At 42.1% G+C, this 13364-nt stretch overlaps 1 protein-coding gene across 1 annotated transcript in view; it reads left to right on the forward strand.

Annotated features, from left to right (window-relative positions):
* The first annotated feature begins 1751 nt into the window (after positions 1-1751).
* The window catches only part of LOC137374542 (importin subunit alpha-5), an 80437-nt gene continuing 68824 nt past the window's right edge, over positions 1752-13364 (forward strand). Inside the window, exon 1 of the mRNA XM_068040800.1 lies at positions 1752-1865. The gene's annotated coding sequence lies outside the window, so the exon portion shown is untranslated. The remainder of the gene's footprint in view (positions 1866-13364) is intronic.

Consider the following 13364-nt stretch of genomic DNA (forward strand, 5'->3'; position numbering starts at 1 on the left):
CAAAATACAGTTCTTGTGGAACAAAGTATTGGGTAAGGAGCTGAGGTCAATATAATAAGCCCTTCTATCAGCATGGTGGAAATAAAGAAATGAACACACTGGTCTTGCAATATCCTTGAAGGTCAGCAGCACTGCTGTTGCTATGTTGTATTTACTTTCAGCATGTAGGAAAAACTGACTCCTTGGTGAACAGAGGCCTTAGTGAAAGCCTGCACATTGTGATATTGCAGAAAACTTAGAAGACCTCTCTGCAGCATATTGTAAGTACACGTGAGGATTTTAGTGAACAATCTTTTCTACAATAGTCACGAAAAAAAGAACTGTGAAGGAATTTAGAAATCTCATCATAGTATAATTCAACAATCTTCTTCAGTGAACGGACAATTATTATATATTTTATCAATTCTTGAAAGTATGTGCTTCAGCTGTGTGGAGCTTTCTGCCATAGGAATTGATGAGGGTTAGTCAACAATTTCAATATATTCTCTGAGCAGACTATTGAATTCATAAAAAAAAGACAATCTGGCAGTTCATAAAAGAATTCAGTGCTGCAGCAATCTTCTTTGTTATATTAAAGCCACCATATAAGTCCACATTTTTATGTGTATTAGCTCATTATAGGGTTGTCAACTCTGATTCGACTATTCCAGGAGGTTTCATCACATGACTATCAGCCTCCAATCACTTACCTTCCACAGTCCTGCCATGGGTTCCTCCAACATGTTAATCCTTGCAGAAATTTGCCTATAATGGTGGGTACAATATCTACAATTCTCAACACACTAAAACCACTATCGTGTAGTTTCACTGGAACACACGTACCAGGGACACGTTGCATTGTAGGCATATTATTGCCCTGCTGTTTGTTGGGAGTCTAGTCAGAACAAAACCAGAAAAGAAAATGCCCCTATGATTTCTGTCACAGGATTATCCATGAAACACTGGTAGAAATGGCATCATTACAAAACGGTGCTTAAGTGTACAACTCAAACCTTGGTGCTACTTGGAAAATAGGATCAATTTCATATATGTAATACTACAATGTATCAACATTTCCAGCCTTATAATACAAAGGAACACTGTAAATGTTGGAAATCTGAAATAATATAACATGCTGGAAAACACAGGCAAATCAGTATCCAAATATACAAACCTTGATCAGAATTCGTATCAAAGTAGATTTATGGAAATGGAGTCACAGACAAGGAGGGAAAAATAACAGTCAAGGTGAACAGGACCAAAGAGACAAAATAATTTCAAAATTGACATCCTTGAGAGAGTTGACAGTAAATCAAGCAGCAGAATTTTAAAAAACGCAAATGCTGAAAAGCTGAAATCACAGAAATTCGTGAATACAGGGGATAAAATAGACGGGTTACGACATTTGACGTATGGCAGCCTTCATGAGAATCTCCAATGCTATGTTTTCGACGTAGCCGAGTCGCGTAGTGCAATGCCTCCCACGTATTATTTGGTGATGTTCACAATTCGAGGCAGTGCCGGGCTGATTCATCCTTCATTTTCCTGTCGGTCACTCTCGATCTAGTTGACGTAAAGGTTCTGAATCCCTTTGCAAAGCTGCTGGCTCCTGCACACAGGAACAACTAGGCCACAAAGCTCTAACATTGCGTCCTTTCTACAATGTATCCCCTGGCTGTGCCTGGGGAGCATGCGCAGTGGAGGCGGTGTGTTGGAGCGTCAGCGACCGCCCCCAGGAGACGCGAGCCCATTACCCAGCAAGCCTGTAGCCGAGGTGTGAGCATGCGCGAGTGGGTGGCTCTGGGCGTCTGAATGCGCCGGGAGGTGAAGGGGCGAGAGCGCGGCTCCCAGCACAAATACCGATAATAGAGGACGGGGGCTAGCTGGTAAGTCGTGGCTAGTTTATACTGTTTAAGTACACCGAGTAAAATAGTGAATATAATCATTGTAATGGTGTAAGTGTGGTTATTAAAAAAAGCTATTATTGATTGGTGTGAGGTGTTAAAATTCCGGCATGGGGCCTAAAGTAGGTGGAAGCCACGGGGTTGTCATCAACATATACTCATTAAATATCCGATGAGAGTGGCTCTTACCTTAAATTTTCCAGATTACTTTGTTGAAGAAGGCGGGGAATGTCGGAATTTAGTTCTTGACAGAGGTTTTTTAAAATTTTGACTCATTCATTCCCAAGTCGATAAATATTACCTAAACGTAGTTCTACTAATAAACTCTTTTTTCTATCGGAATTTCACTTGAAGCATTTGCTATGACATTCTCTTTTGCCCCCCCCCCCATTATATATAATGTGATAGCTAAAAATGGTGTGTAAAATTTGCTGATAATTACGATTTTTGGGGACTGATTTTAAGATGTTGCCCTCTGTTCCAGTATATATCACGTTGAGTGAATGATCATCCGGATAGGTTTCACTATACTGTTGTAACATGATTACGCAATATTATGAGATGCCATTATAGGGAGTATAGGGGAAGTAGAACCAGTGCAAAATAGTTTCCATGCCACTCAACGCAGTAGTATTTGCCTCGGGATGAAAGTTGGCTTCCAGTTGCCATCTGAGAACCAAATGGATCCTAATTTTCCTGCTTTGTTAGCAGGGATGATAGGTGATTGAATTCCTGTCTGCTGTAATAAAAGTTTCAGTCAGGGTCAGCATCTGACTGAATAGGTTAAGTATTCTGTTTTGGAGCAGCATAAATATTTTTTCTAATCAGAATATATTTTTAAAAAGGAAGGTTTTTGGAGGAAGAGTAAAATACATCTTCCCTGCTCAGAATTGTTTTAATTTTAAATTGAAAACATGAACTACTTTGTGTAGGAAGGATGTACTCTTTCCCAGTAGGTTTGTGAAAGTTAATATGGCTCAATAATCTTAATTCTCATTTTTAGGGTAGTTGTGGGCACATTGCCTAAAGGTCAGATAGTTAGGCTACTTACAGGAGAGACCAGTGCCATTGACGTGAAAATATTTATGGGCAGCAGTTGAACTTGTAACAGTAGGCAAGATGGACAGATCTTGAGGCAAAAACGCAGTAAGGCTTACAAGATTTCTAAGGGAAAGGATTGATGTTTTGATTTAATAGAATTAATTAAGATGTAAAGACATTTTAAATTGGGTTTCATAATTGTCATGTCCCCATGGATTTCCTAAAGAGAAAGCATGAAACTCATTGACCAAAAATATCAAGAAATTGGCTCCCATGTTTGTTTCATATAAAGCCTAACCTCATAAGAAAGACTTGTATTTATATAACACCTTTCATGACTTCAGGGAGTTCCAAATGTTTTACGGCCAATTAAATACAGTAAAAGTGTAGTCGCTTTTGTACTGTAAAAATGCGGCAGCCAATTTGAGCACAGTAATGACCCACAAATAGCAATGTGGTAATGACCAGATAATCTGTTTTGATGATGTTGGTTGAAGGATAAATGTTTGCTAGGATGCCAGGGAGAACTTGATTGCTCTTCTTTGAAATGGGATCTTTTAAGTTTATCTGAGAGGACAGACGGGGCTGTAGTTTAACATCTTATCCAAAAGATAGTTCGATTTACTGGCAGAGAATTGTTTTGATTGCATAATGGGAGGGAATATAACCTTCAATCCGTTGCAATTATTTATTGATGACTAACAAGAAGAGGAAGAAAAGCAACTGGAAAATCAAAATAAAAAATTCTGAACTTGAATCATTGTTTTTTTTATTCATTCATGGGATGTGGGTGTCGCTGGATAGGCCAGCATTTATTGCCCATCCCTAATGGATGTTGATAGAGTCTTGCTCTTTATTTGGAAGGTCAGGCTTTATCTCTCAGAAATGCAAAAGAAAAGATCTGTAAGTTCAGACTGCCTGGGTCAACATTGAGTGTTGAGGGTGAGTAATGCTAACCTCTTCGTTCCTGATCTTCATAGTGATTTGCATTGCTTAATAAAGGAATTTCAATCAGAATTTTGCACTCTCTGAATGTGAACAGATTTTGTAAAAACGCAACCTAAATTTTTGGGCAGTCTCTGAATGATTGTGATAATGAGAATGGTTCCAGGGATAAGGAACTTCATTTACGAAGATATATTGGAGAAGTTTGGACTGTTTTCCTTAGAGAAGCAAAGGCTGAGAGGAGATTTGATAGAGATATTCAAAATCTTGAAGGATCTTGACAGAGTGGATAGGGGAAATTGTTCCCGCTCGTGAAAGGATTGAGAACAAGAGGGCACAGATTTAAAGTGGTTGGCAAAAGAAGCAAAAGCGACATGAAAAACTTTTTCGTACAGTGAGTGGTTAGAATCTGGAATGCACTGTTTGAGAGTTTTGTGGAGGGAGGTTCAATTGAGGGTTTCAAAAGGGAATTACTGTTTCCTGAAAAGGAAGAATGTGCAGGGTTACAGAGAGAAGGCGGGGGAACGGCATTGGGTGAATTGTTCATTCCAAGAACTGGTGTGGACACAATGGGCCGAATGGCCTCCTGTGCTGTAACAATTTTGTGATTCTGTAAATTAAGTAGTCCACCATGATAATTAGATTGTCAGCCAGATTGCATTGATAATCAAACCCTATGTTTCCAAATTCAGCACCAGAGAGTGTCTAATTTCATGGTCCGTACCTCGCTGTACAGTGAAGAATACACTGAGCATATGTGGACAGCTTTCTCTGCCGGGAAGATTTTCTAGCATGGCTTTGTGCTCCGTTATAGCCCTGAGAGATGCTGTGCATGTAATCTGTCTCCTATGGTAGCTCAAGATAATTGAACCAGGAACTTGGTCAACCAAAGTAGGCTTTTTGCTCATCTGAGTTTTCATGGAGAAACCAGAAAAAATGTCACCAGCAGATCAAATATATTTTGAGCTTTTATCTAACGAGATGTAGTTCCAATATCCTTAAGGAGATGCAAGCCTGCAAACCTGCTCTTGGGAGGAACAAGTATGTGCTGCACAGATGTCCTTGAACTGATCTTCGCAGCAACACTAGGCTGTTTTTAAGTCGGCTGCCATGTCAAGGAGTAGATGTTGGCATGCATGTAGTCCCTGCTATAGAACAGGAAATGTTTACAACCAGTGAGGATGCTATTTAGTTAATTGTGTCTCTGCTTCGTAAAACCATGTTGTTTTGTAGGCAGCAGCCAGTTTGTGCACAGAATGGTGGCACCTCAAACAGCAAATGGGATAATTGGCCATTTTTATGGTGCTGATGATTGAGTCGAACATTGACCAGAACACTGGGGGAACTCTTTGCTCTTCAAATAGTGACTCAGGATCTTTTACATCATCTATTTTGTAGTAAAGAAAGAAATGCAAAGTCTAATATGGTACTGACCCACATGTAGCAGGAAGGTCTGAGTGATTTGATCTTGGCAGGGTTTCCAGTGTTAGTTATAAATTGGCATCATTGTCTCAGATCTAAGCAGGACAAAACATTGGAGGTATCCTTGATTGTTGTTTAGTGACTTATGCTAGAAGTGATTGTCTGTGGATTTTTGTTAAGTTTTGGTTCAGCTGTAATGTGTCCCAGAATAAAAAAGGATTTGCTGCACATTTACAGTCTGAGTTCATAGTTGACAAATGGGCACTTGGATAAGTACTTCGAGGTATGTCAGTGACCATCTTCTTTGGCCTCCTTATCTCGAGAGACAATGGGTAAGTGCCTGGAGGTGGTCATAGAATTACACTTTAGCATGAGCTTTCACAAAAAGGTAAAAATGAAATGTTGCCTGATAAAGCCACTTTTTATTTTTTGGCTATTTTGAGCTTGTGTTTTAAATATTTCCGTGCAGGCTATTAAACTAATTCACTGTCTCTTTGTGAAGGTAGTTAGACAAATGAACTGTAGGATGGAGCAGTGGTTAGCACCGCAGCCTCACAGCTCCAGGGACCCGGGTTCAATTCTGGGTACTGCCCGTGCGGAGTTTGCAAGTTCTCCCTGTGACTGCGTGGGTTTTCGCCGGGTGCTCCGGTTTCCTCCCACAGCCAAAGACTTGCAGGTGATAGGTAAATTGGCCGTTGTAAGCTGCCCCTAGTGTAGGTAGGTGGTAGGGAATATGGGATTACTGTAGGGTTAGTATAAATGGGTGGTTGTTGGTCGGCACAGACTCGGTGGGCCGAAGGGCCTGTTTCAGTGCTGTATCTCTAAATAAATAAATAAAAAAATAAAATTGCTATCTATTTTTCTCTTCCCTGTTCAATTTTTTCGGACTTTTAAAGGGATCTCTCCTGCCTGGCCATTTCTGACAAAGGATGCTGTCTGAAATGTTAAACCGTTCTTCGCTTTAAGATGCTGGATGATCACCTGTGCATTTCCAGTACCTTTTATTTCAGTTTGTAGGATTTGCTGTATTTCCTTACGTATGTTTAAAGCAAATATGTTTGTCCTTGGGATGTTGACACACTGGCATGGTTGCATTTATTGCCCATTGTAGTTGTATTTCTTGAGCCGTTGCAGTCCTTGTAGTGATGGTTCTTCCACTGTGATGTTAAGGTAGGACATTCCAGACTAATGACCGGATGACGGCGAAGGAATAGTGATATCTGCGCAAGTCAGGATGTTGTGTGATTTAAAGGCAATAGTGTTCCCAAGCCACTTTAAAATATTCTTCCATGGGATGTGGGCATCGCTGGCAAGGCTAGCATTTGTTGCCCATCCCTAATTGCCCTTGACAACTGAGTGGCTTGCTAGGCCATTTCAGAGGGCATGTAAGAGTCAACCACATTGTTGTGGGTCTGGAGTCACGTGTAGGCCAGACCAGGTAAGAACCACAGATTTTCTTCCCTAAAGGACATTAGTAAACCAGGTGGGTTTTTACGACAATTGACAATTTCATGGCACCATTACTGAGACTAGCTTTCAATTCCAGATTTTTACTAATTAATTGAATTTAAATTCCACCAGTTGCCATGGTCGGATTTGAACTGGTGTCTGCAGGGCATTAGCCTGGGCCTCTAGATTACTAGTTCAGTGACATTACCACTATGCCACTGTCTCCCACTGCTGTTTCTGTTATTGTCAGTAGATGTCACAGGGAAGGAAGTTGATGTTGCAAGTAAGGAGTGCCATATAAACCATCATAGCTCATCCATCCTTTAAGAACCCAAAGTCCCCAATGCTTGGCATAGCCTATCGAGACATATGTTATAGGAATCAGTCTTGTGGCTTTCATGTAAACATCTTTAGGGCTTGTCTCCTTTGTGGTTCAGTGACAAGATTAGATACAGTACTCAAGATGTAGTCTGCAATATTTATTTATTTAGAGATACAGCACTGAAACAGGCCCTTCGGCCCACCGAGTCTGTGCCGACCAACAACCACCCATTTATACTAACCCTACAGTAATCCCATATTCTCTATCACCTCCCTACACTAAGGTAAATTGGCCATTGTAAATTTCCCCATCACCTGCAAGTCTTTGGATGTGGCAGGAAACTGGAGCACCCGGCGAAAACCCACGCAGACACAGGGAGAACTTGCAAACTCCACACAGGCAGTACCCAGAATCGAACCCGGGTCCCTTGAGCTGTGAGGCTGCGGTGCTAACCACCGCGCCACTGTGCCGCCCATACTGTGCAGTATGAACATGACTTACAACTTGTGTTCTGTTGTTTTGGCTATTTGTTTGAGCATTCTATTCACTAATTGCTCCCCCACAATGTTTGAACAAGTTGAGCACTCATCTCACTCAAATAACCTGAGCTGTTGTAATAATTCCATTATACAATATTTGATCAAAACCAATGATCCCACAGATCTATATCAGTATTACAAAGATTAAAAAGTAATACCACCTATATTACATTAATAACTCACTTGAGACTGCATATTTATTATATTTTGTGTCCTGTTTAGAATGTATGGTCTTCAGTAAGTGGCACAATATATGTCATAGCTAGCAGTGGCATGTCATAGCTGATATATTATACTTGATACACATGTAGAAAATATAGTTTTTTTTTAACATTAGTATTTGTATCTGAGAGAAAAATGTAATTGAATTTATGTTCTGGCATTACATGTACCACTGTGGCTTCCCAGTATTGATGTGCCTTTTATTTCACTTGCAGTCATTTAAAAATAAAATAATAGTGTGATCCTGATGAGTTCTTCTGTACATCAGCATTCCTTATCCAGGAATTGTTTCCTAAACCATTCAGTTACTGTTGCGATTTTGAATCGAGCAGACAAAACTTTGCCTTTGGAAACGGAACACAAACCACTTCATCGGAAAACAGGTACTGAGATAGTTTGTCATTTAAATCCAGCCAGAATTTTCATTTTGATATCTGAATATTTAAACAGATCTTCAGTTTTACCAACTGTAGCAAATCCCCCCCAAATTTATTTCCAGGTTGCAGCCAGCTGCACAACATCTATGCATCAGGAACTGGTGCCACTAGCAAAACGTAACAGCAATTTTAGTTATTCCAACCATATACTGAATTCCACTCTTGAGTTTATCAGTAGGAGATATTCAAATTGTCTGTTTCTTCTTGCCCCACCCCCAAATTGGGTGGTTGTATGATGGCAGCTGAAAGTTTTAGTTTCCCCTTCTGATGCTTTTGCTGTATATGCCCTAATTCTAAGAGTCATTATAATAGGACAGGAGGAGGCCAGGCAGCCCATCGAGTCCATGCTCTCGAGCAAGCCAGTCAGTCCCATTTACCCAGCTCTATCTGATAAATGGATTCAAACCAAATGGTGAAGAATGAAGCTAGCCACGCATTCTTTTCTTGATAGTTGATTCATTCACAGAACGCAGCATTACATATCTTTGCCTCTTGCTTCCTTCCTCCACTGCAATGTCCCACCAGGCTCTCTCTATATCTGCTCTAAGTCCTTAATTAAACAATACCCTTCACCTGTGTATCTTTAACAACATAATTAAACTACCATTAGCACTATCCCCATAGTCCTGCAAGTTTATTTCCAAGTGCTCATCCTTTTGAAATCATTCATCTTCATTTCCACCACCTTCTTAGGCAGCGAGTTCAATGTCATTCCAACACTGCGTAAACAAAAAAGTTTTTCCTCACATCTCTTCCCCACCGTCCCCCAACATCTCTTGCCCAAAACCTTAAATCTGTGTCCCCTAGTCCATGCAAATGGGGACAGCTTTTCTTTGCCTACTTTATCTAAACCTGTCATAATCTTGCAAACCTCGATCAGATCTCCCCTCAATCTCCTTTACTCAAAGAAGAACAACTCCAGCTTCTCAAATCTAACCTTGTCGCTAAAATTCCTCCTCCCTGGAACCATTCTAGTGAATCTTCTCTGCACCCTGTTACAACCAAGGCTGGAGGAGTGGACTGTCTTTCTCCACGGGTCACAACATATAATTAAATATTCACACAGTTACTGATACGGCCAATTATATACTCTATTTTTATTTCAGAATAAAATCCAGTAACCAGGTTTCTTTAATAAACAACAAAATTATCAATTTATGATAAAACAAGACGTATTCAGGTTCTGATGAAGGGTCACTGACCTGAAAAGTTAACTCTGCTTCTCTCTCCTCAGATGCTGCAGACCTGCTGAGTATTTGCAGCATTTCTTGTTTGTGTTAAGTATTCAGTAAAGATGCAAAGCATTAACACACAGATTGAAATATGACAATTCCCTTCCAATTTAGCCCAATACACACTCACGAACCGGTTCAAGAAAAAAAATTAAGTTTTCAGTGCAAGGAAAAAAAAAGACAAAAAAAGACTTGGGCCAAATACTTGTTAATTCTTGAAGGAAAAGGAAAAGATACGGAATATCATCAGTTGTCCCTTTATTCTGGTGTCCCAAATACCCATAGATGGCGATCACTGGGATCTTTTTGGAACAGTTTCTCTTCAGATGACATTAGTCTGGCAGGCTTTCCAGGAGAAATGCGGCATCAGGGGTTTCAGCTATCACATATTGGATTCTCAGGGCTTCTCAGAGAGGTGGGGAAAGGTTGAACTGGTCTTCTCTCTTAGCAGGCTGACCTCCAACTGACTCAGAACAATTCAAAACTAAACCAACTCTTGACCACCATAAATCTTGACATGTTGCTTCTCTGTCAACAACTCCCCCTAGTCACCAAGGCTGTTGTTGTTTATTTAGCTTAAGGCATGTGACATTCAGTAAGGGTTTGTTTTGAAACAAAGTTCTCCAAGTCCTTCCAGTGACCTTATTTAAAAACAACAAAGTCCAGCATCTACGTAATCTCTTCAGTTTCAAATGAATCCATCTCCACAAGCTTCAAGAGTCCTCAAAAAAAAAAATTTAAAATAGAAGCACTTTCTAAAACACTTCCATCCTTGGAGGAATGAAACACCATTTTTGAATGTGTTTCATTAGAGTGGGAAAAAAGTGAAAAAATATTGATTGGGTCTTCTGGATCCCTACATGTCCCACTATAGGAATTTCATGGGCTGTCCTTAATATTTTCTGGCAATACTTGGGCAGTACCACTATCTGGCGAACTGCCGTCCATTCTTCTTCCGCGGGTCTGTGAGGAAGTCTCCACTTCCTCATCAGAATCCCATTTTTAATATAGTCGCCTTCTGGAACTTTCGTTGCTTCAGCTTCAGTTAGAGTCGATTATGCCACTTTACTTAGCTCTGGCTCAGCTTGCTGAGCGTTGATCAGAGAAGACTGACTGAAATTTCCTTTGGATTATCCAAATCCTTAAAGAAAGTTTCAGTTTTTCGGCTTTCTATCCGTGGTGCCAATTTGACCTCCGACAACGGAACTTGTTTAGCCATTGTTCGGGTCACTACACATGAAGGAACAATTCCTGGAGCCTTTTCCTGCACCGTCTCTTTGACTACACTTGGTCTTTCCATGACCACTGGAGAAGCTACTACCTTTGCTCTGGTCAAATCATTCCCCAGGAGTAGGTCAGCTCCGTTTACAGGCAAACTATGGGCAACTTCTATTGCTATCATTCTAGGCATTCGGTCACACTCCAGGTGCACCCGATACAAAGGTACGAATATATACTCCCCGCCAGTACCATTCACTGAAAGCTTGGCATTCAGTGTACTCTCTGGTGGAAAAGTTATGTCTATCCCCAGCAAAAGAGTTTGGGTGGCTCCTGTATCCCTAAATATAACTATAGGTTTACCTGCCTCACTTGAGGGATAAAGAATTACTTTTCCTTTTGACAAGAATTCCCTATAACTTTCAGGTATCTTGTTCATGTCCCCCGCAATCTCAGCAGTTATTGTACTTGGTCTTACAGCTGCAGTCAGAGCTACAGCTTGCTCTGTTGTACTCTCGGTCAATGCCCCTTCCTCTGCATTGGCCTTGTGTACCCCAGTAAGTCCCGTGGGTTTACTCTGCAACTTTCAGCATTCTGCATGAAGGTGTCCCACTTTGTGGCAGTGGAAACACTTAGGCCTTCGGACCTCACTTATACCCTCAGCATCTTCCTTTCTGGCCTGAGGAGGAGATCCTGAGTCGTTCTCAGCTATCCCTTCTTGTCCCCAGCTACTTGTCTTCCTTTCACCCTCCCACCTTCTATCCTTCTCGGGTTTGCGGGGTTGATGGAAAAAGGGTTTGGGCTTGTAAACAAGCTCATAATTATCCGTGATCTCCGCTGCCTGTCTGGCTGTTGAAACCTTCTGGTTCTCTACGTGGGTTCTTACCAACGAAGGGAGTGAATCTTTAAATTGTTCCAGGAGACCCCTAAGGGTCTCGTGGCCTCTACCTTTAGTGCCTGCATCCAGTGATCAAAGTTAATTTGCTTTATCCTCTGTCGTTCTATTTGTTTATCCAAGCTGTTTCTGGAGGTTCTGAAATTTCTGCCTGTAAGCATCAGGGACTAACTCATAAGTAACGAGAATAGCCTTTTCTGCCATCTCATAATCTGCAGAAGCCTCCTCACAAAGCATAGCATAAACTTCATGAGCTCTGCCCATCAACCTGCTTTGCATAAGCAGTGTCCAGCTTTCCTTCATCTGTCTAGCTGTCTGCTCAAAAGAAATGAAAAATGCCTCTCCGTCCCTTTCCTCAAACTTCGGGAGGGCTTGCACAAATTTAATTGGCTCTCCACTGGGTCCTGCGCTGTCAGTTTTTCCTCACTGGAATTTTCATCGAGGTCAAGGCCACCCTGTTTTTTTTTTCAGTTCTAGCTTTTTGAATTCAAATACCCTTTCTTGCTCCCTTCTTTTTCTCTTTCTTTATCTTCTCTTTCCTTTTCAAATTGTAGTTCAAGTTTTTTCATTTTTTTCCTGTTCAAGCTCAAGTTTTTTTTCATTTCCAATTCTCTTTCCTTTCTCTCTTTCTTCCTTTTCTCATTCCAGTTCAAGCTGCTTCATCTGCAGCTGAATCCTAGCTTATTCAACTGGATTGCAGTTTCCTTCTTCCAATTTCAAATGTTTCTTAGCCCCGGTTTTAACTCTAACTCCAACTGTGCCACCAATTCCTTCAGCCTAGCCTTGGTTACATTTTTCAAATCACTCCGGGATGTATCCTCCCTCCCCAGAAAGGTCATAGCAACTGATAGTGTAAACTTTACTCTAATGCACCAGAAACCTGGGCTGGATTTTACCATAGGCGGATGGGACTTTGCCACCGATGTAAAAGTCAGTGGCAAACCTGCTTCCACCTAGCCCGGGGATCAGACCCGCATTTTACGTGTCCCCGGGCTTTAATGGTCCCGAGGTAGGACTTCCACCCGCTTGAGGGAGAAAGTCCCGCGTCAGTGAGCTGCCAGCCAGTCATCGAGCCGGCAACTGTCAGTCCCAGCAGCGCCACCGGGGGCGGTGGCCACTGTTGGGACTGTAGCCCAGCAGACGACATGGAGCCAGGTGTGAAGATAAGTTGCTCATGCCTCACCGGGGAATCGGTCGTGCCCTGGTGAGGCAAGGGTAGCCGTTTGCGGGGGGCGGGGTGTGCATCTTGGGTCTTGGGGGTGGGTTGGGAGGTGGGGGTGGCCCTCAAATGGGCTTGTGCCCAACTGCCATGGCACCCCCAGCGTGCGGAAAGGACGGCAGCTATCGCTGGGTGGCCTTTCATGTCCCCAGCACGCCCGCTTGCCACGGGTTAAATACCCATGGAGGCAGGCGAGGGCCCTTAAGTAGCCACTTAAGGGTGTCAATTGGCCTGGGCCGGCCTGGCGGGCTGTTTCCCCAACCCCACCCCCCAGCCGACTGCCATAAAGTTGGCCGGAGGTGGGAGTGGAGCAGGAAGGCCTCCCGGAGCTTCCCGCTCAATTTTACGCCACCCCCATCCACCCCCACGCTACCATCCGATCCACTGGGGCAGCATAAAATTCAGCCCCTGGTGTTTTTCCTTTTCCCCATTTCAATAATTATTATCCCACTTACAATTGCACATAGTCGGTTTTGGGTTATCCTGGCGAGCCCCGAATTATATGTTACAACAGTGGTTGGAGGAGTGCACTGTCTTTCT

Source organism: Heterodontus francisci, chromosome 10 (genome assembly GCF_036365525.1).
Source record: "Heterodontus francisci isolate sHetFra1 chromosome 10, sHetFra1.hap1, whole genome shotgun sequence".
Taxonomy (NCBI): domain Eukaryota; kingdom Metazoa; phylum Chordata; class Chondrichthyes; order Heterodontiformes; family Heterodontidae; genus Heterodontus; species Heterodontus francisci.